We start from the raw sequence: 21,903 nt of genomic DNA on the forward strand, positions 1-21,903 counted from the left end.
CCGTTGAGATGACACAGTATAGACTGAGGTTTAGGGAAATCTAAACTGTCATTTCTTGAAAGTTTGGGGCTTCGACACTGATGTGAAAAAGTTTCAGTCTGATAAGCTCGAACCCAAACCGGATAAATGCATCTTCATGGGATATCCAAAACAGTTGGGTACATCTCCTATCTCAGATCCGAAAGCAAAGTGTTTGTTTCTAGAAACGGATCCTTTCTTGAGGAAAGGTTTCTCTCGAAAGAATTGAGTGGGAGGGTAGTATAACTTGATGAGGTTATTGAACCATCACTTCAACCAATGTGTAGCAAGGAGCAGGAAGTTGTTCCTGTGGCGCCTACACCAATTGAAGTGGAAGCTGATGATAGTGATCATCAAGCATCAGATCAAGTTACTACAAGCCTCGTAGGTTGACAAGGTCGTGTACTACTACAGAGTGGTACCGTAACCCTGTCTTGGAGGTCATGTTGTTGAGCAACAATGACCTTACGAGTTATGAAGAAAGCAATGGTGGGCCCGGATTCCGATAAATGGTTGGACGCAATGAAATCCGAGAGAGGATCCCTGTATGAAAACAAAGTGTAGACTTTGGAAGAACTACTTGATGGTCAGAGGACTATTGAGTAAAGATGGGTCTTTAAAAGGAAGACAGACAATGATGGTGATAAGTCACTATTAAGAAAAGCTCGACTTGTCGCAAAGATGTTTCCGACAAGATCAAACTGTTGACTATGATGAGTCTTTCTCACTCGTAGCGATGCTAAAGGTCTGTTAGACTTATGTTAGTTGTTGATGCATTATTTATGAAATATTGCACATAGGATGTCAAAACATTGTTTTCTCAACGGTTTCCTTGAGCAAACATTGTATGTGATACAACCAGAAGGTTTTGTCGATCCTAAAGATACTAGCAAGTATGCAAGCTCCAGTGATCCTTCAATGGACTGGTGCAAGCATCTAGGAGTTGGAATATACATTTTGATGAGATGATCAAAGATTTTGGGTTTGTACAAGGTTTATGAGAAACTTGTATTTCCAAAGAAGTGAGTGGGAGCACTATAGAATTGCTAATAAGTATATGTGGTAGACATATTGTTGATCAGAAGTAATGTAGAATTTCTGTAAAGCATATAAGGTTGTTTGAAAGAAGTTTTCAAAGGAATACCTGGATTGCGCTACTTGAACATTGAGCATCAAAGATATATGGAGATAGATCAAAAGCACTTAACGAAAGTTTCAATAAAATGCATGCCTTGACAAGTTTTTGAAGGAGTTCAAAGTAGATCAGCAAAGAAGGAGTTCTTGATTGTGTTGTAAGGTGTGAATTTGAGTAAGACTCAAAACCCGACCACGGCAGAATAAAGAGAATAGATGAAGGTCGTCTTCTATGCCTTAGCCGTAGAATCTAAAGTATGCTATGCCGTGTACCGCACCTGATGTGTGCCTTGACTCAAAGTTTGTTGAGTGGTACAGAGAGTGATCCATGATTGAATCACTAACAGCGGTCAAAATTTATCCTTAGTAACTAATGGACTAAGGAATTTTTCTCGATTATGGAGGTGGTTAAAGAGTTCGTCGTAGAGGGTTACGTCGATGCAAGCTTTGACACTAATCCGAATAACTATGAGTAGTGAAACAGATTCATATAGTAGAGTAGATATTTGGAGCATTTCCGAATAGCACATAGTAGCAGCATCTATAAGATGACATAAAGATTTGTAAAGAACGCACGGATCTGAAAGTTTCAGAACCGTTGACTGAAACCTCTCTCACGAGCAAGACGTGATCAGACCCCAGAACTATATGGGTGTTGGATTCGTTGGAATCACATGGTGATGTGAACTAGATTATTGACTCTAGTGCAAGTGGGAGACTGTTGGAAATATGCCCTAGAGGCAATAATAAATTAGTTATTATTATATTTCTTAGTTCATGATAATCGTTTATTATCCATGCTATAATTGTATTGATTGGAAACACAGTGCATGTGTGGATACATAGACAAAACACTGTCCCTAGTAAGCCTCTAGTTGACTAGCTCGTTGATCAAAGATGGTCAAGGTTTCCTGACCATAGGCAAGTGTTGTCACTTGATAACGGGATCACATCATTAGGAGAATCATGTGATGGACTAGAACCAAACTAATAGACGTAGCATGTTGATCGTGTCATTTTTGTTGCTACTGTTTTCTGCGTGTCAAGTATTTGTTCCTACGTGTCACATCCCTGACACCTTAAGCAAGTTAGTCTTGTGCTCATGTCTTCTTTGCATTGCATCTAAGAAATTTTCAACAAGATCAAAGAAAGAGGTGAAGGAAAACTCAAACCCTAGCCACTTCTTTAAATAAAGGAAATCTCAAACTAGTTAAAATCAATGAATCCAAAATGGCCTCAAGAAAAGTTCAAACTTTCTGATAAATCATGAAAGTAAATGAGCAATGAAGAAAAGTATTTTCTTGACACTTTACGCATTTTAAATAAATGCAAAAAGCTACTGGTTTCAAGTTTTAAATTTGAAATCAGCAACTTTAAATTTTCAAAAATGTTGAAAACTTTAGGAATGGTTGGAAATGTTCCAACAAATATTCTAGGGTGCTAAACATAGTTTTTACAATTTATTTGGGAGTTGAAATAAATAGAAAATCAGAGAAATAGCAAAACAGAAACAAAAAAAACAGGAAGAAAATGAAAACCCTTACCTGTCGCCTAGCCGGCCCAGCCCATCTCCTCCGGTCGTCTCCCACCTCGCCAGTAGGAGCAGGAGGTGGCCGCCGCGTACTCCGGCGCGACCACGCACCTGTGCGCCTGCCTGGCCGCAGTCTCGCGCTGGCAAGCTCGGGGATAAGCTCCCCAAGCCCGTGGCTATCTATTCCCAGCGCCAGTTCCCCACCTCCTCTCGGATCTCTCCTCCCTCCTTCTGCCGCCATTGGAGCCCGAGCAGAGCTCGAGCTCGCCGTCGATCTAGCCGCCCCTTCTCCCTCCTGAGCCGCGCATTACCTCCGCCGCAACCCCCTGAAGCTTCCTAGCCACGAGCCCGACGCCCAGGTGCGGTGAATCGACGAGCAGCTGTCGTCTTCTTCCTCGGGTCACCGAAGATCGCCGTCGACGTTCTCCCTCTCCAGGCCGTCCCCGAGCAAACTAGCGCCACCACTCCACTCCCCGTGAGCATGCGGTCATATCCCCTAAGATCTCCCCGTCGATCTCCTCCTCTAGGCCTAGTTCCACCGGAGCCCGACAAGATCCGCTGCTGCAGCTCGTCGCCGGTAGCCCTCCAGTGATCAGCTCGTCCTTCCGAGGGCACCAGCAGCTTCCGGCCGTCGCGTAGATGCTGTAGGAGCTAAGAATCATGCGTAGTTCCCTCTGTATCAAAGACCCCGACGATGGCCGAACTTGGTCGCCGCCAAGCTCGTCGTCGGCGTTGATTCCGGCCACCCCAGCCCCTGGGGCTTGTCCCATCGTGCGCGCCATCGAGTGGCCGTTCCTCTGGTGCTCTCCACGCCGAGTTTGGCCCTCTGTGCGCCATTTCCGAGCCCCCCGACGTTCTGGTGGTCGCCGGAGGCTCCCCACCGGCGAGGACGACCTCGCCGCCGGTGGATCTCAGCTGGCCTGAGCCACTTACGTGTGGAGCCAACCTCTGGACAGTTTAGAAATAATAAAGATAAATCAGATAAGTTAATAAGTCACTGACCAGTGGGTCCCGCTAGTCAAGTTTGACTTTCAACGGCTAGTTGGACCTGCTGATTTCATGCTGATGCAGTAAAAGTATTTTCCAGTATAAAAATAATTCCAGAAATGTTTAAAACTTCAAAAATTCATAGAAATTAATCTGTAACTCCAATGAAAATAATTTATATATGAAAAAGTATCAGAAAAATTCAAGGAATCTGAATATACTATTTTCAATCATGTTTGAAAAAGTTACAGAACCCAAACATGTAGATTAAGAAATAAGTCAATTCTTATAAATATATTATAAATGGAATATGGAAAATATTTAAATTTCTTTATGAATGACATGATCACACACTGTCCTAATTACTAATCAGTACCTTAACATGACATCTCATGCATGTTAACATCAAGTTGATCTGAGCATCAGGTCAAATCAATTAAATCGGTATCCGAGAATACCTCGTTTGAATTGATATTTCAATGTGATTCAAATCAATTTCAAACCTAATACATGTTGATTATAATAGTTTATCACCTTGCATTCTCATGCCATGCTCATGCATCATCTTGTTTGCATATGATTGTTATTGATTGTTGCCATTCATCTCGGTAGGCTCCGCACCCTCGGATTCCACCGAATATCCGTCTGACGGATATTGTCCCTCCTCTGAGCAACAAGGCAAGCAACCATTTTGATCATCCCGATAAATCCCATGTTCTTGCTCCTGCACTTATTTATTGCATTAGGATCAAATGCTTCAACTGCTTTTGCCACGTTAGTTGAACCCACTTCCTTTGCATGACCTAACCTTGTCACAGTAAATAGCCGAACCTTGCAACCTAGTATACCTGGTAGTTGCTTGAGCTATGTTGTGCCTTATCCTGCTATGCATGCTATGCTTAGAGTTGTGTATGGTCTGTCATCTGGGAGATGAACAGAATTGTGAGAATGTGTTCGGTAAGCAAAGGTTGTGTGTTGAACCTGATTTGGTAAAGGTACCAGTGAAAGGCTGTGTAGGAGTACATGGCGGGTTGTTTCATTGGAACCGTCCTTAGGAACTGAGTTCCGTGTATGTAATCCTAGACTAGATACTACCACATGCTGGGCCCTGAAATATGACCCTGCTCGGCCTATTAATCGCTTAGTACTCGGTCCAGGAGTTGCAAGTAGTTTCTGGTGTTTATAGTCATGCTGGAGGCCGTGCATAGTGCTGACCTGAGAGGTGGGCTATGATGCGGCAGGCAGTGGCACGGTGTACCAAGTGGCACCCGGATGGTGGGCTTGGGAACCCTACGCACATCCTTTGAGGCCGTGGCGGAAACCTCGGCCGGACTTCCGTACGGGTCACTCTCAGATAGGCGATAAACCTATACTAGGTACTAGTGTGGTTAACGGTCGTGGCTGACTCCCTCGCTGGGCTTCCGCTTGAAGGTTGCCGAGGTGCATGACGTGCACATGGCGATAAGTGGCGAGAGCATGTGTGAAGAAGTACACCCCTGCAGGGTTATGATCTATTCGAATAGCCGCGTCCGCGGATATGGACTACTTGGAGACATATGTTGTTCATAGATAACTTCAATGGCTACTCATAAAGTTGTCAAGATAAGCGTGAGTGTCGTGGACGGCATTTTCGTATGGAGACAGAATAATTCCACGATAGTCTATTGTTGTGGTGTTAGTGGACTCGTGTGGGAGAAATCTAGTTGTCAAAATTATTTCAAAATGCAAGTTGTTTAGCCATGAGTCAGATGCTGGCTTTCCGCATGAAACCCCACAATACCTTTTGATACCTTGCATGAGTAGTTAGTTATCCTAAAGTCTTGCTGAGTACCTTCGTACTCATGTTTGCTTAATAAATGTTGCAGAGGTTGCTAATGACCCTAATGGAGGGTTCTTCGTAGACATCGACGACGACGAGTAGCTGGTGTCCCAGCTACGATCTGGCCCTACGTTGGATCTATAGTATAGTCAGGCCATGTGCCTTCTAGTTGCCCTGTCTGTACTCAGACAATTTAAACTCTTCCGCTGGCTTGTAACTGAATGACTGCTATTATGGGTCGTGAGACCCTTAATGTGTAATATTATGTGTGTGGCTCTTCCATATGGTTATGTTGTGATGCCACCGATGTATCTATACATATCGGTATGCCATGCGTACGTGTGTCGTACTTGATATGTATGGGGTTCGATTACCTAGTCGTGAACTTTAGGAGCACTCCTTACAAGGAAATGCCCCTGTGTGATCCAATGAGCCTTGGTAGTTCGCTACTGCTCCGGACACATTGGTTGACCGGCATGTGTCCTTCTTAGCTGCTGTGTCTGTCCCCTTTGGGGAAATGTCACGCGATGTAATGGAGTCCCTGTAGCTTGCTACGACTCGTCTACACTCGCTGGTGATCGACACCTGCTTTGTTGGGTCATGTATGCCTGTCCTTGTGCGGTACTGCCACTTTGGTTTGTGACTAGACTTGTCGATCCGGGTTCTTTGACATCGGAATGCTAGCGACACTATTGCATACGTGTGTCAAAAGACGCAAGCGGTGCCGGCGAAGGTAAGGCTGCAGCCGAGGAGTTAACCGTGCGAGAGACTGTAAAGAGATGCGATGTGTTACACGCTGGATTCCTATGACTTAGGATCGTGGTCTCGACACTATGACCATGAGATCATATAACTCACGGACACCGGAGGAATGCTTTGTGTGTATCAAATGTCCCAACGTAACTGGGTGACTATAAAGATGCTATATAGGTATCTCCGAAGGTGTTCGTTGAGTTAGTATGGATCGAGACTGGGATTTGTCACTCCGTGTGACGGAGAGGTATCTTGGGGCCCACTCGGTAATACAACATCACACACAAGCCTTGCAAGCAATGTGACTTAGTGTAAGTTGCGGGATCTTCTATTACGGAATGAGTAAAGAGACTTGCCGGTAAACGAGATTGAAATAGGTATGCGGATACCGACGATCAAATCTCGGGCAAGTAACATACCGAAGGACAAAGGGAATGACATCCGGGATTATATGAATCCTTGGCACTAAGGTTCAAACGATAAGATCTTCGTAGAATATGTGGGATGCAATATGGGCATCCAGGTCCCGCTATTGGATATTGACCGAGGAGTCAGTCGGGTCATGTCTGCATAGTTCTCGAACCCGCAGGGTGTGCACACTTAAGGTTCGACGTTGTTTTATGCGTATTTGAGTTATATGGCTGGTTACCGAATGTTGTTCGGAGTCCCGAATGAGATCACAGACGTCATGAGGGTTTCCGGAATGGTCCGGAAACGAAGATTGATATATAGGATGACCTCATTTGATTACCGGAAGGTTTTTGGAGTTACCTTCCCCCCTTGGCTCGGCCGACCCCTTGGGGGTTCTTGGACCCCAAGGCAAGGCTCCCCCCTCCTCCTCCTATATATAGTGGGGTTTTAGGGCTGATTTGAGACAACTTTTGCCACGGCAGCCCGACCACATATCTCCACGGTTTTACCTCTAGATCGCGTTTCTGCGGAGCTCGGGCGGAGCCCTGCTGAGACGAGATCATCACCAACCTCCGGAGCGCCGTCACGCTGCCGGAGAACTCTTCTACCTCTCCGTCTCTCTTGCTGGATCAAGAAGGCCGAGATCATCGTCGAGCTGTACGTGTGCTGAACGCAGAGGTGCCGTTCGTTCGGCACTAGATCGTGGGACTGTTCGCGGGATAGTTCGCGGGGCGGATCGAGGGACGTGAGGACGTTCCACTACATTAACTGCGTTCACTAACGCTTCTGCTGTACGTTCTACAAGGGTACGTAGATCACACATCCCCTCTCGTAGACGGACATCACCATGATAGGTCTTCGTGCGCGTAGGAAAATTTTTGTTTCCCATGCGACGTTCCTCAAAAGATACGTCCCAAACGTATCTATAATTTTTGATGATTTCACGTTGTTATCTTGCCTTCTTTGTATGTTTTATGTACCTTTTTATATCTTTTTGGGACTAACTTCTTGATTCAGTACCAAGTGCCAGTTCCTGTTTTTTCCGTGTTTTTGACTCTCTTCAGATCTGATTTTGGAACGGAGTCCAAACGGAAGAAAAACCCCGAAATGATTTTTTCCCGAACGGAAGAAGTCCACTAGGCTTTTGGGCCAAGCCAGGTGGGCTCCAGGGTGCCCACAAGCCCCCACTCCGCCACCAGGGGGGAGGCGGCGGTGGGCAGGCTTGTGGCCTCCCTGGGCGCCCCCTGACCTAGGTCTTTGGCCTATAAATTCCCAAATATTCTGCAAAAAATCAGGAGAGCCTCGAAAATACTTTTCCGCCGCCGCAAGGTTCAGTTTCCGCAAGATCTCATCTGGAGACCCTTCCCGGCACCCTGTCGGAGGGGACTTTGGAGTTGGAGGGCTTCTTCATCATCATCATCGCCCATCCAATTACTCGTGAGTAGTTCACTTCAGACCTATGGGTCCGTAGTTAGTAGCTAGATGGCTTCTTCTCTCTCTTGGATCTTCAATACAAAGTTCTCCATGATCTTCATGGAGATCTATCCGATGTAATCTTCTTTGGCGGTGTGTTTGTCAAGATCCGATGAATTGTGGACTTCTGATCAGATTATCTATGATATATATTTGAGTCTTTGTTGATTTCTTATATGCATGATTTGATATCCTTGTATGTCTCTCCGAGTCTTGGGTTTTGTTTGGCCAACTAGATCTATGATTCTTGCAATGGGAGAAGTGCTTGGATTTCTTTTCTACCATGTGGTGACCTTTCCTAGTGACAGTAGGGGCAGCAAGGCACACATCAAGCAGATGCCATCAAGGGTAAAAAGATGGGGTTTTTATCATTGGTTTGAGATTATATCTCTACATCATGTCATCTTGCTTAAGGCGTTACTCTGTTCTTATGGACTTAATACACTAGATGCATGCTAGATAGCGGTCGACGTGTGGAGTAATAGTAGTAGATGCAGAAAGTATCGGTCTACTTGTTTTGGACATGATGCCTATGGAAATAATCATTGCATAGATATCGTCACGACTCTGCACAGTTCTATCAATTGCTCGACAGTAATTTGTTCACCCACCGTCTACTTTCTTTGATGAGAGAAGCCACTAGTAAACACTACGGGCCCTGGGTCTATTCACATCCATCGTTTACATCTCCGCTTTTACTTTGCTTTGTTACTTTGTTGCTTTCAGTTCTCCTTGGCAAACAATCTATAAGGGATTGACAACCCCTTCATAGTGTTGGGTGCAAGCTTTTGTGTTTGTGCAGGATCTTGAGATACTCTTCCGCCGGATTGATACCTTGGTTCTCAAACTAAGGGAAATACTTACCGTCGTTGTGCTACATCACCCTTTCCGCATCGAGGGAACACCAACGCAAGGCTCCAAGGCCACGGGGGAAATCCTTTGCATACTTGCCTAAGAAGTCCCTTAAGGCGTAGCCGTAGCTGAAGGATTCCTGGTGCCGGCGACACAACTATTTCTGGCGCCGTTGCAAGGGATAAACAGCAAACATCAGCATGTACTTCACCAGATGTGGACCAAGTTCGATTGCCCACTTAGCAATCTGTCCAATTGCTTCTCAATTTTGTATTATGTCACCAAGAGGTGCTGAACAAACCACCATGATTGGGTGCTCCTGGAAGTAGTGTTTCAATTTCCGGCTCACCATAAAGACCCCATAGACGAGCTTTTGCGAATGCGGGTATCGTTGCTTGGACACGGTCAAAATCTCAGTGAGGAAATAAACCGGTCATTGGACTGGGTATTCCTTTCATTTGTCTTTCCTTTCGACGGTGACTACAATGCTTATTGCTTTAAAATTGGCAGCAATGTACACGAGCATAGGATCTTTGTCCGTCGGGGCGGCTAAAACCGGTGGCTCAACCAACTGCTTCTTGACCGCCTCGAACGCTTCATTGGCCACATCAGTCCAAACAAAATGGTGTGTTTTCCTGTGCAACTGATAGAGAGGTATTGCATTCTCCCCCAAGTTGCTTATAAACTGGCTCAATACTGCGATATGTCCTGCTAGATGTTGAACTTGGTTTATGTTAGCCGGCTTGCACAATGAAGTTACCGCCTTGATCTTGTTTGGATTCGCCTCAATGCCTCTTACTCAAACTAAGAAACCCAGTAGTTTGCCAGTAGGGACTCAGAACACACACTTTGTCGGGTTCAGCTTCATCTGGTATACATGTAGGTTGTCAAACGTGTCCTTGAGATCATCCAAAAGTGTTTCTTTTTTTCTTAGAATTCATTAGATGTCATCGACATAACCATGAATGTTGCACCCAATCTGTAGGTGAAGGCAGTTCTTTACACATCGTTGATAAGTGGCCCTTGTGCTTTTTAACCCGAACGACATAGAAACATAGAAGAAAGCACCTAATGCGGTTATGAAAGATGTTTTCTCCTGATCCTGTTTGGCCATTTTGATCTGATGATAGCCTGAATATGCATATAAAAAGCACAATCACTCGCAACCCCCAGTAGAATCAATGATCCGATCGATGCGTGAGAGGGTGAAAGGATGCTTAGGGCAAGCTTTGTTGAGGTCCATGTAATCCACACACACACATGCGGTAGGTGCCATTTTTCTTTAGAGAGAGCACCGGGTTAGCCATCCATTTAGGGTGAAATACTTCAATGATGAACCCGACAGCTAGGAGCCAAGCCACTTCTTCCCCAATGGCATTGCGTCTCTCTTCGTTAAAACAACAGAGGTATTGGCATACTTCTTTCATCTTTGTATCCACATTAAGGTGGGGCTCGGCGAGTTCCCTCGGTACTCCCGGCATGTCAGAAGGTTTCCATGCAAAGTAGTCCGAATTCTCAAGGATGAACTCAATGAGCGCGCTTTCCTATTTGGGATCCAAACTAGTCCCAATACTGATTTGCTTGGATAAATCACGTGGGACAAAGTCAACCTGCTTGGTATCTTATGATGGCTTAAAATTGAGATGTTCTTCAAACTCAACGATTGGCTTTTTGAGGGGACTCATATCAACCGAGTCAATGTTAGCTGCATAAAACTTCTACTCCTTAGCAGCACAGGTTGATTCTGCATAGGTTGCATCCCCTTCTTCACATTCATGAGGTGTCATCCTATCTCCTTTCACTGTGATAGGGACGTTGGGATCCGGCATCTTGAGCTTGAGGTAAACATAACAGGGGGGCCATGACACGTGCATAAGCTGGACTTCTGAAGAGGGAGTGATAATGGCTTTGTATCTTTACGAGTTTGAAAGTCAAGGGCTAAACCTTGTAATTGTGTTCATCCCCCAAACCACAAAAAGCTTGATCCACCCAACCAGATATGTTGATTTCCTGGGAATGACGCCATGGAAAACGGTGGTCGAAGTTTCCAAACTGTTGTTCGAAAGATTCATGCGCCGAAAAGAGTTGTAATACAGTATGTTGACACTACTTCATCCGTCCATGAGGACTCTTGAGAGGTTATAACCACCGGCTTGAGGTGCTACCACCAAAGCCAGCTCTCCAGGATTGTCAACCCGAGGTGGGTGATCCTGATGACTCCAAGTGATTTGTTGCTCAGACCAACAGAGGTACTCTGGAACCGTCGGCTCGACCACGCTCATAGCCCTCCTCTGAAACTTTGAATTTTGCATACAAGCGTTGGTGGTGAAGACATGGTACTGACCCCTGCTTGACTGTTTGAAGTCCCCATATGAAGCGCCATGGGAATCCCGACTTGGATGCATCTCGGCGTACTTCTCGAGAACCTTCCTTTGGAATTCTTGCATGATATAACAATCCCCCCAAGCATGCTTGGATGGCTTCTCCTTAGTGCCATGCTTAGGGCAAGGTGATTTGAGCGCGGCCTCGAAATCGAGCGTCTTGTTCCTCTTATGGTCCTTGGGGCGACCGTTCTGCCTCTGGGTTTTCGAGAAAGCGTTGATAGCAGCCGCAGACTCTGACCCAGATTCGAAATTCTTGCGCTTGTTTTATCTTGGGCTCGGAATATCCCTACCTCTTCGGTGATGTCGTGACCCCATGCTCTTCACTGCAACCTGGCTTTGGTCAGTCCTACTCCCGTTGCTGCGAGCCGGTTCGACGCGGTCGGCGTAGTTGTCCTGCTCGAGAGATGTTTCATTGGTCTTACCGATGAAGATGTGAATGTTGCTAAAGTGGACCCGATACCCATACTCGATCAAGTCAGCATCATGACCCAGTTAGAATCGCGGATGTAGATATTGCCACGGTGACTTTTTGTCATCTGACCCTCTCGAATCCCGGAAGAGCTCCATCCGAAAACTCAACTCAACCTTCCGATTGCCCCACGGTGGGGCGCCAACTGGTGTGGTTTTGTCACGGTAGATGTCCTAATGAACGGACTTAGTGGTGATGCCATCATCGCGAAGTGGCGAATCGAAGGGGTTGATCAGGAAAGAGAGGCGGATTTACCCAGGTTCGGCCCCTCAAATTGAGGTAAAATCCTACGTTGTGCTGTGTGTTGTATTGATGGGAATCTCGATTACAAGGGTGCAGAATCACTAACCTAGCTCTCGAGGGTTTATTACTTGATCTCTTTGGATCGAGGGCTCCCCTTTATATATAGGTAGAGGCCTCGAGTTTACAACCGAGTCCGAGTCGAATAACACCCGGGACCAACTACAAATCTAACATATCTTCCTTCCCAAGTAAGGGAGGCTTCTGGTATGTCTTGTCTTGTACAATCTTGAGTCGCCGTCTTCCAGCGATGGGCTGCTTGGCAGCTTGTTGAATAAATCCTCTGGCCCATCTTCTTATATCTTCTTTGCAGATTGACCCGACCCCATAGGGTGGGTTATATCATGGGGTTATATCCCTGACAAGTTCCTTCTGAGGGAATTGGGATTGGGATAGCTCTAAGCAACTTTGTTGCTGGACCACTATAGTGAGTGTTTTGTGTCACCCAGTCCAGATCCCAGGTGTTGATGTCTTGTCCTTCACAAGAAATGTGTAGAGTGGCATAAAATTGAAGAATTAGCTCTTCATTCCAGTCACTAATATCCATGCAGAATGGAAATAAGCCAGCATCATGGAGAACATTCAAAACTGGTGAGAAGCATGGAAGTTCTTACATGTCTACATGACGAATTTGCTGATGCTAAAAAAGCTTGTTCTTGTCAAAGAGCACAACACCATAATTTTCATCTGAGTACTTATCCAGAATCTGTTGCGCCTAATTTTTGGAGAGTCAAACGGATTTGTACCGATGAAACAGTGATGTTCACCAAAGAATCTATCCTTCTTGAATTTCGGCCTTTTTGTCCCAATGTAAGGTTGAAGAGTCTTGGGGTGAGGATTTGACTAGAAACTACCCACAAGTCTTCGGATATCTTTAGTCTGAGGAATTTCAGCAAAGACCACTACAGATTGAGGATTTTCAACATGAGGTTGAGCAATTGGGTCCTCATCTTGAGGAGGTGCAGTTTCTTCAGTTTGAGGAATATGTTGTGCAGATTTATCAATCTCTGGTGCAACATTCTTCTCAATGATTGTTTGATTCTTAGTTTCTTCAGCTGATGTAGCTGATTCATGCTCCGAAATAGACTTCACTGGAGTGTTTTTGTCATCAGACCTTGTAGGATTTCTTGAGTGACTGCACGGTGTTGAGGATATTTTGGAAGTGGAGTGGCTAGTGGTGAGTTGGGATGTGCTATTTCCCAATAGTCATTATTGACAACAACAGTGGTGTTTCCAATGTCCACATCTTCATCTTTTTCTTCATCTCACGCATATGTTCTCTGCTCACGCTATGGGGACGAGACTTGGGGAATTGAAGGATTTGGTTCTGCTTCAATTTCTTCATCGAGTTGCTCTATGGAAGCAGCAGATCGTGTATCTTCCATTTCTTCATCCCCTTCTGGGATAACGTGTACGACACTAAATGGTACCGCCACGTAAGAGGGTGCATTGCTGATAGGACTGGCATCAATGGGATAAGTTGAGGAACTTGACAAATTCCTCAAGCATTTTGCTTTAGAGGACTCTGAACTTGTTGATGCATTTCTCTACTTAGCTGCTCCCTTTTATGCAGCCTTTGTTTTTGTCACTCCTGATGCAGAAGGAAGTTTCACTTTCTTCACTTTTCATGACTTTGGGCTGGTGCATATACTTCAGGCACGGCTGACGCAGTCGTCCTGACAGTAGCAATTGCTTCAGGCGCATCGATTTCTTCAGGTCGCCTCGCAGGTTCGTTAGGTGCAGATTCTTTAGGCACATGAATTTCTTCATCCCTATCAGAGTCTTCAGAAAGTTCAATAGTGTAGCCGGCCTAAGGAATTTGTTGTTGTGTATGGACAGCAACCCTCGTGTTGTAGTGTTCAGTGATGGCTTTGGTATCCATAGTGATGAATCTGACCTTTGCACCTCTCCAGTCAGCGTTGTAGCAATTCAATTCTTCACTTAGATTTTTGATCTCATTATGTGTGGATAGGAGCTGATCAGGGGTCAATGACAGTATGTTGTAGTTCAGAAACCTTTATTTCAGAGTTTGTGCTTTTCTGGCCCTTTTGGCCTTTTCAACTTTCCATTTTTCTTCACTGATGAAAGCTGTCAGCACATGGCTTGGTCTAGGTGGGAGCGTAAAATCATCAGTTGGGGTTTGAGGATTGTCATACCATGTGTCAATGAAGTCTAACACCACCTTTGGGTCCATCATGAGGGGAATGTTGGTGCCTTTGGCCTGTGCAACCCTTTCTTGCTTGTTTCTCATGATGGCAGCAAGTTCTTCATCATCTAACACATTATCCTCTAATCCATAGGGAACATTGAAGACTACCTTGCTTGGGCTGGGCCTTTTTCCTCGCCCAGCGGTCTTCTTTTCTTCATGGTCGCACTTGAAGATGTATGTGTAGAGCCAGAAGCAGAGGGTCCTACTCCTAAGGGAGTTGAAGTCCCCTTTGGACGCTGGCTTGTCTCTAGTTGCATTGACAGTGAGGACTTTTGTAGCTGTTGTTGAGGACTTTGTAGAGACATTGGGAGCTGACTGAGGAACTTGTTGTGTGGTTTGTGCAGTTGAGGACTTTAGCTTGTTAGCTGATTTCCTCAACAAAAAACGCTACGGAGATGGTTCAGTACCACAGGCCTTAGTGGCTGAGGAGGAGGAAGCACCTGCTGCGACAATAGATTCCTCATTGATTCTCTTCACGGCTTGTTTTACAACTTTCTGTAGTTTTGCGTTTTGCTTTGCCAATTCTTCAGGATAGTCTTCAATAGTGGCCAAACTAGTGGGATCGGCAACTTGTTGATTACCCATAGGTGGTCTTGGGCCTGGAGGCTTCAAGGCGAATTTCTTCATGTATTTTGGAGTAACATATGTGTACTCCTTCCATTCCGAAGCCCATCTCCTCTCAATTTTCTGCCAGTGCTGTCTGATTTCAGGCTCCGCAAAACCCTAAAGATTTGAACACAGGGGCGCGTGCGGAGGCTACTTGACAACCTTGGTTCGCCTGACTCGCTACTCGCTGATGATGGCAGATAACTCACTCGATGTGGAGGAAGACACGGGACATGGCAGTTTACCCAAGTTTAGGGGCTGAGAAGCGTAATACCCTACTCCTTGTGGATTGCCTCTCGTGGAGGTCGGTGGATGAACTAGTATAGTGTTCGAGGGCCTCCGGGGGCTGGGTGGCCTCTCTATGGTGCCGGTGGGCAGAATGAGTGAATCCCCCTCTACGAAGTAACCTATCCACTATATATAGCGTCGGCCCGGGTCCTCTTCCCTTATCGCGTGGGCGGGAATGGAACCCATAATGGCCAACTTTAAAGGGGGACGGAGGAACATGCTCCCCCTGTCCAAAGGTGGTCTTCGCCTACAAAGTGGATGGCAGCGCAGCAGGGACGGGTCCTGGGATGACGTCCGTCCATCTGGCGGCGGTGGTGGCCTCGTTGCACCAGAATGGAAACATTTGGGAGATGCCTCGGGAACCCGCGTATGTCCTTCTGTCCCTTGCCTGAAAAGGGAAACTGTACCGTCCCACAATAATTTTCTCACTTGTCCTTTCCCCGCGTTACCCTAGACCCGTGAGGCTGGGTCTTGCCTCGGAATCTCCGCCGCTCCGGAGGGATCCTAAGGAGCCCCCCTGCGGGTCTTGAAGCCGCTCCTCCTCGCGAGGGCCTTGCCATGAGTGGTGTCGGGCTTGTTGGTTTTGGTCGATGAAGTGGGCCAGCCACTACTAGGAAAAGGGCTATAGATAATATAGACACTAATGGCGCACCACACAAGTAGTGCGCCACTCCTATATAGCAGTGGCGCACCACGTGCAGGTGTGCCATTAGTGTGATGGACACTAATGGCGCACCACACACTCGGTGCGCCACTACTATAATTTTTTTTGCTAAAGTACTAATGGCGCACCGGGGTAGAGTGCGCCATTACTAGTTTAACTTGTAATGGCGCACCACTCACCGAGTGCGCCACTAATTTTTTTTTGCAAAACTACTAATGGCGCACCACCAGCTGGTGCGTCATTTGTAACCCTGGTTACTAATGGCGCATTTGTAGGTGGTGCGTCACTACTATATTTTTTTGCAAAACTACTAATGGCGCACCACCAGCTGGTGCGCCATTAGTAACCAGGGTTACTAATGGCGCATTTGTAGGTGGTGCGCCATTAGTAACCTGTGACCAGCTAGATATTTTGGACAGCCACCTACCACACTCACTTTCCCCCACTTTCATTCTCTCCACCTCCTCCAAGCTTGTCTCGGGTGCCTCCTCCCCCGCTCCACCGTCGCCGACGACCCCACGCTCCCTCCCACGCTCCACCGCCGCCGCCGACCCCCCGCACCCTCCCTCGCTCCATCACCGCCGACGACCCCCCGCACCCTCCCCGACCCGCTCCACCGCCGCCGACGACCCCCCGCACCCTCCACCGCTCCATGACCGCCGACGACCCCCCGCTCCACCGCCGCCGAGCACCCACTTCATCCTCCCCCGCTCCACCATCGCCGATGACCCCCCGCACCCTCCCCGCCCCGCTCCACCGCCGCCGACGACCCCCCGCACCCTCCCTCGCTCCACCTCCGCCGCCGCCCCCCCCGCACCCTCCCCCGGTCCACCGCCACCGATGACCCCCCCGCACCCTTCCCGACCCACTCCACCGCCGCCGCCGACCCCCGCACCCTCCCCCGCTCCACCTCCACCGACGACCCCCCGCACGCTCCCCGGCTCCACCTCCACCGACGACCCCCCGCACCCTCCCCTGTCTCCTCGCTCGGTTCCCCCGAACGGAATCGGTCGAGCGCACCACCCACCCCCTCCCTCCCCCCGAGCGCCATTGTTATCCAAAAAATAAATATTACTAATGGCGCACCTCTCTCGGGTGTGCCATTGCTATCCAACAAAAATATTACTAATGGCACACCTCTCTGGGATGTGCCATTGCTATATAAAAAAAGATTACTAATGGCGCAGTGCATGAGGATGCACCATTGCTATCAAAAAAAATTCTAATGGCGCACCGCTCGGGGGTGCGCCATTGCTAACCCGCACTGCTCTCTGCCTCTGCCCTCGCCTCTCCTCTCCCAAATCCAACCGAGATCCCGCCTCGCTCGTCCACGCCCCGGAGAGATCCTGCTCGTCCACGCCCCGGAGAGATCCCGCTCGTCCACGCCCCAGATTTCTCTCGCTCTTCCCTCCCCTCCCTCCCCCGCGTCTCCGGTTGACCGGCGAGGGTCCCGCTTGGCGATGTGTGGTGGTGGTTGGCGGGCCGGGGAGCGCAGGGCCTTGACCGTCGTACGTGCAAGCCAGGCCGGATAGGCGGCGGCGGCGACCACGACTGTAAAGCCGAGGAATTCCCCACCAAAGGTTAGAGCTTTTCCAAGTCTTGCTGGATTGTGCCCTTGCCCGACGGGTGTTCGGCGGATTGCGCCTTTGCGCCGAAGGAAGGGGCGGGGGAGATGGCCGACAAGGCAGAGACGGCGACCTGAGAGGAGATGCTGCGGCGGATGCTGCCGCCCGGGGCCACCATCCCGGAGAGCGCGGCGGGGAACCCAGTGCGCCGCTACTAATTTTTTTTGCAAAAGTACTAATGGCGCACCACCAGCTGGTGCGCCATTAGTAACCAGGGTTACTAATGGCGCATTTGTAGGTGGTGCACTACTATATATATATATATTTTTGTTGCAAAACTACTAATGGCCCACCACCAGCTGGTGCGCCATTAGTAACCAGGGTTACTAATGGCGCATTTGTAGGTGGGTTACTAATGGCGCATTTGTAGGTGGTGCGCCATTAGTAGTTTGGCAAAAAAAAACGCGAGACATAGCGAAATATGAAGCGGGCTTTCCCCAAATCGACCGCGCGCTGATGATTTTTTTCCCAAATCGACCGCGCGCTATTCCCTGACCTCTCCCTCCCGTAGCCTCCCCAGATCTCAGTGGCGCCCTGAACAGAGCCTGCTCCACCGGCGCCCCACCCCACCATCCACTCCTCCCCCACCAGCTCGACCGGCGCCCCATCGAAGGCTCGACCGGTGCCCTCCATCTGTGCCCCCACTCCCTGCATCGGCGCTCGTCTTCCTCGCCGGGTACCTGCACCGCAAGCGCGCCGACATCACGCACGTGCCCCCCTCCGCCGTCGCCGCCTCCGCCCTGCCGCCCAGAACAAGAAGGGACGGCCCCAGCACCACCACCCCTCCGCCGCCGACAAGGTCCATCCCCATCTCGTCTCGTCTCGTCTCATCTTGTCTCCACCCCCATCTCGCACACGCATCCTGCATACTAGTTACAGACAGGGATCCATGATCCCACGCACATACTAGCTAGTATCGATCTTACTCTCACAGATAGGGATCCATGGTGTCTTCGGTTGCAGGCAACTGTGTTCACTACCAATTAGATTCGGAGTGTATTGTAGGAGAGCATCCATTCCTGCAATTTCTATTAAAATGTAGACACGCATAATTCCATAAACATATGTTGGAATGTGAAGTGAGTGTGGTCTCAGCTATACTGTGTGTTTTCTTCCAGGAGGCGGCCAAGAAGCACCACCACCTCGACGTCAACACCCTCAGGGGCCACACCGACTGCGTCACCGCGCTCGGCTTCTCCAGCGACGCCTGCAACCTAGCCACCGGTGAGCCTACCCTCAGACCCCCATTCGATCAGGATCTTTCATGCTTACACGCGGGAACATTTTAATTTCCCCTTGTATGGGCCATTTATTTTCTGGCTGATATGGCAAGCCTCAATTATTTGTCTGGCCGATACGGCGCGCCTTAGTGATAAATTAAACGGTTTCCACCTGGGCACCAATCATCCAGTTTGCATAACGTCACACTTGGTCGACCAATCACAGCTGCTTCCCGGAATTTGTTGTTTCATATTTATATGTTTGTTGCTCTCCTCGAGGCAGTAGCATGTGTGGATGGAGCTGTGATGATATCTGTTTTGTCAGAAAGCTTAATTAGTTGTCGCTATTATTATACGTTAACCAAGAACAATGCTAGCTGGAGTGAGTAATTTATTTCTAATTGGGCTCAACTAATTGTCTAAAATGGATACCTTGACAGTGCTGATTTTTTCAAGATCAATGTGATTGGTTGAAGAAGTACAGACCAATCTCTATTCCTACAGTTAGACACATGATGCTTATTTTAAAGCATGTTAAAACAAAAGCTCTACTCCTGAAAGGTAGTGTTATTTTATTAAGTACAACCATCAATTATCGATGCAATCGACCAAGAACTTGCCCCCAAAATTCCATACCATACATTGGGTTACATTTTCTAAAGAAGGCATCTGCGCATCTAGCTTGCTCACACCATTCTCTTCTCAACCCTGGACTGCAATTGTGTTTCCTTGTGTTCTGTGTGTGTTGCGAGCTGTGAGCATTCCAACAGCAGAGCTGTGGCCGCTGCTTTTTGAAGGAGAAGGTTTCCAGCTAACTCCTGGACCAATACAAGATATGAGGCGTGTGACGGCATCCCTTGGTCCTGGTAATTTTATTTGTCTTCCTTAGTCTGCTCCGATGGATCAATTACATCCTCCGAATCGAGTGTCTTTGTTGATCTTAGTTTGAGCATTTGGTTATTTTCTATTTGTAGGTTGTAAATCGTAAACTATATTTCTGGTTCCCTCCACAGATCTCTGAAGTTTGGTCGCTTGGTAGAACACCATGTATGCTCTTTTGGTGTTTGGTGTTGAGGTTGAGGTTCACCGTCTTAGATTTCACTGCTGTTTTGGTCCTGCTTGCCGCCAACAACACCAGGTATGCTCTGTTTCCTCTATTCTTATTAACCTCTTGATATTTAGCTCAAGGACAACAATTAACACTAATCATTTGTTTGCTATACAACTTCTATCCGTCATAACAAATTGATCAACACAAACATCCTGCAATGGCTGAACTGCAGCACTGATTCCCCGCCATTCCACATCTAAACTGCAGATCTGATTGCATGTGTTCTTCGGCCCCTTCTCGAGTTTCAGCACCAAGGATCTTGCGGTGGGGTGTGCTAAGGTACTCAAATTTTCTTCCATTTCTCCTTAGAAGATTATGCACCTGCAGGTTTAGATTGCTCACACCACTATTATCTTCTCCGCCTTGTGTGTGGTTCTGCGTGTGCAGCTGTGATCTCTAATCAGTTCGATGGCAGAGCTGGTGTGCGCGCGCTTCCTGCCGTGGATGGATGCAGGGCTCATGGTCAGCATATGCATGGGGGAGCATTCGTCGGATGCCTGTTCAGCGGATCCGTCGCCGACGGAATCGGCTAGCGCCTCGCTTTTCACCTCAGCGCGCTGCCCATGATCCTGGGAGCCGCCTTAAGGTACCATCTTCTATTTATATTATGCCAGCTTTTTGTTCATAGTAAGCCTGTTATAAACCAATAGTTGTCCCTGTCCAGTTTCGTTAACTTTGTTTAATTGCCACCTGCCTGCTAGCATTCCTTCTTTTTTAGTGCAACTACTATTAGTAGTGGATTGTTGGGTGTTTTAAACAAAATACACATTGACTGCCGACTGCAGATTTGGTCATTTTGTGTCATTTACTTGCACTCAGCAAAGAAAATTAGACCAGGAAATGACATACACCAGCTGTCTGTGCCGTGTAAAATCATTCAGTGTGCTTTGTTGTGCAAATATACTACTTAATCTGATCTACAGTTAGAATGAAGAAAAGATTGTGCCATCAAATCTGTGACAAGAAAACTGAAATTTTCTTCCTTCACACAAGAGAGGAGAGGAGTGGTCAGGTCCTTCCGACATTTCTTGTTTGACACATTCATTAAGCTAGCTCGCTGTTGACGTGCTTGTTAATAACTAGAGTAGTAACTTGTTTGGCTGTCTGCTCTCGTTGTTGCCACTTGCCAAACTGAAAACTTTTGAAAACTGGGTGTACTTTTGTCACGTTGAGTAGCTTTGTTTTTGCAATCTGGCTCGAGCAAGCAGTGCCCCGATGAAGAAAAGATTGCAGTGCCATATACTAATGCCCCAATTACTTTTATCTTCAAGCCATTCTCTTCTTGATATTTCTTTACAAGTACGTGTGAGTTTAATCGCTCTTCTTCTACAGTTGAAGGCTCCTGCTTGATTGAGATTTATAGCTCTTAATAGTGTTTGTTGAATCACATTGCTCCTAAGATTTATTTTATTCTCCTCTCTTGCAGCTGCCCCTGGTTCAATTCCTCCCAAGAGCGGATCTGCGCCAAAGGGCAACTTTTCTTGCTCACGCAGATAACGGCCACTAGCTGCTCCACAACAACGACAAGCACGACGGCCTTGACGAAGTTGTCCGCCGCAGACACCGAAGAGCAAGCCCGCCTTCTCCAGACTTGCATGACAGGAGGGGAGGGGGCGGCCACTGCCTCCTTCACACACCAAGCCACCGACACGGAAGAGCAAGCCCGCCTTCTCTAGAGTTTGCAAAGAAGCTTTACGTTCAGGGCATGGTTGTTTGCAGAGAGTGGCGGACACTACTTTGATCCTTTGACATATAGTTCTTCATAATGTGATAGTGTATAGGAATTCTTCCTGGGGACCTACTGCTCAATTATTGCACTCCTTGGCTGCTACCGATCAAAAAATTTACAAATCTGTCTAGATGTTTTCTTTTTATATATTTACCAATATCCTATCAATCCATTTTTAAAATGGATGGGCGCGGCAACGCGCGCCTTTCATGATCTAGTATGTTTTGTAACCTGTGCAAATATCAGAAAAAAATAATACCTAATATTCATACTAGTGGCGCACGACTCAGCACTTTAGTGGCGCACTGCAAAAAGCACAC

At 47.4% G+C, this 21,903-nt stretch overlaps 1 pseudogene; it reads left to right on the forward strand.

Moving 5' to 3' along the window:
* The first annotated feature begins 20,262 nt into the window (after nucleotides 1-20,262).
* LOC123410278 lies at nucleotides 20,263-21,623 on the forward strand (annotated as a pseudogene).
* Nucleotides 21,624-21,903: the final 280 nt, after the last annotated feature.

The sequence above is a fragment of the Hordeum vulgare genome, chromosome 1H, assembly GCF_904849725.1.
Source record: "Hordeum vulgare subsp. vulgare chromosome 1H, MorexV3_pseudomolecules_assembly, whole genome shotgun sequence".
Taxonomy (NCBI): Eukaryota; Viridiplantae; Streptophyta; class Magnoliopsida; order Poales; family Poaceae; genus Hordeum; species Hordeum vulgare.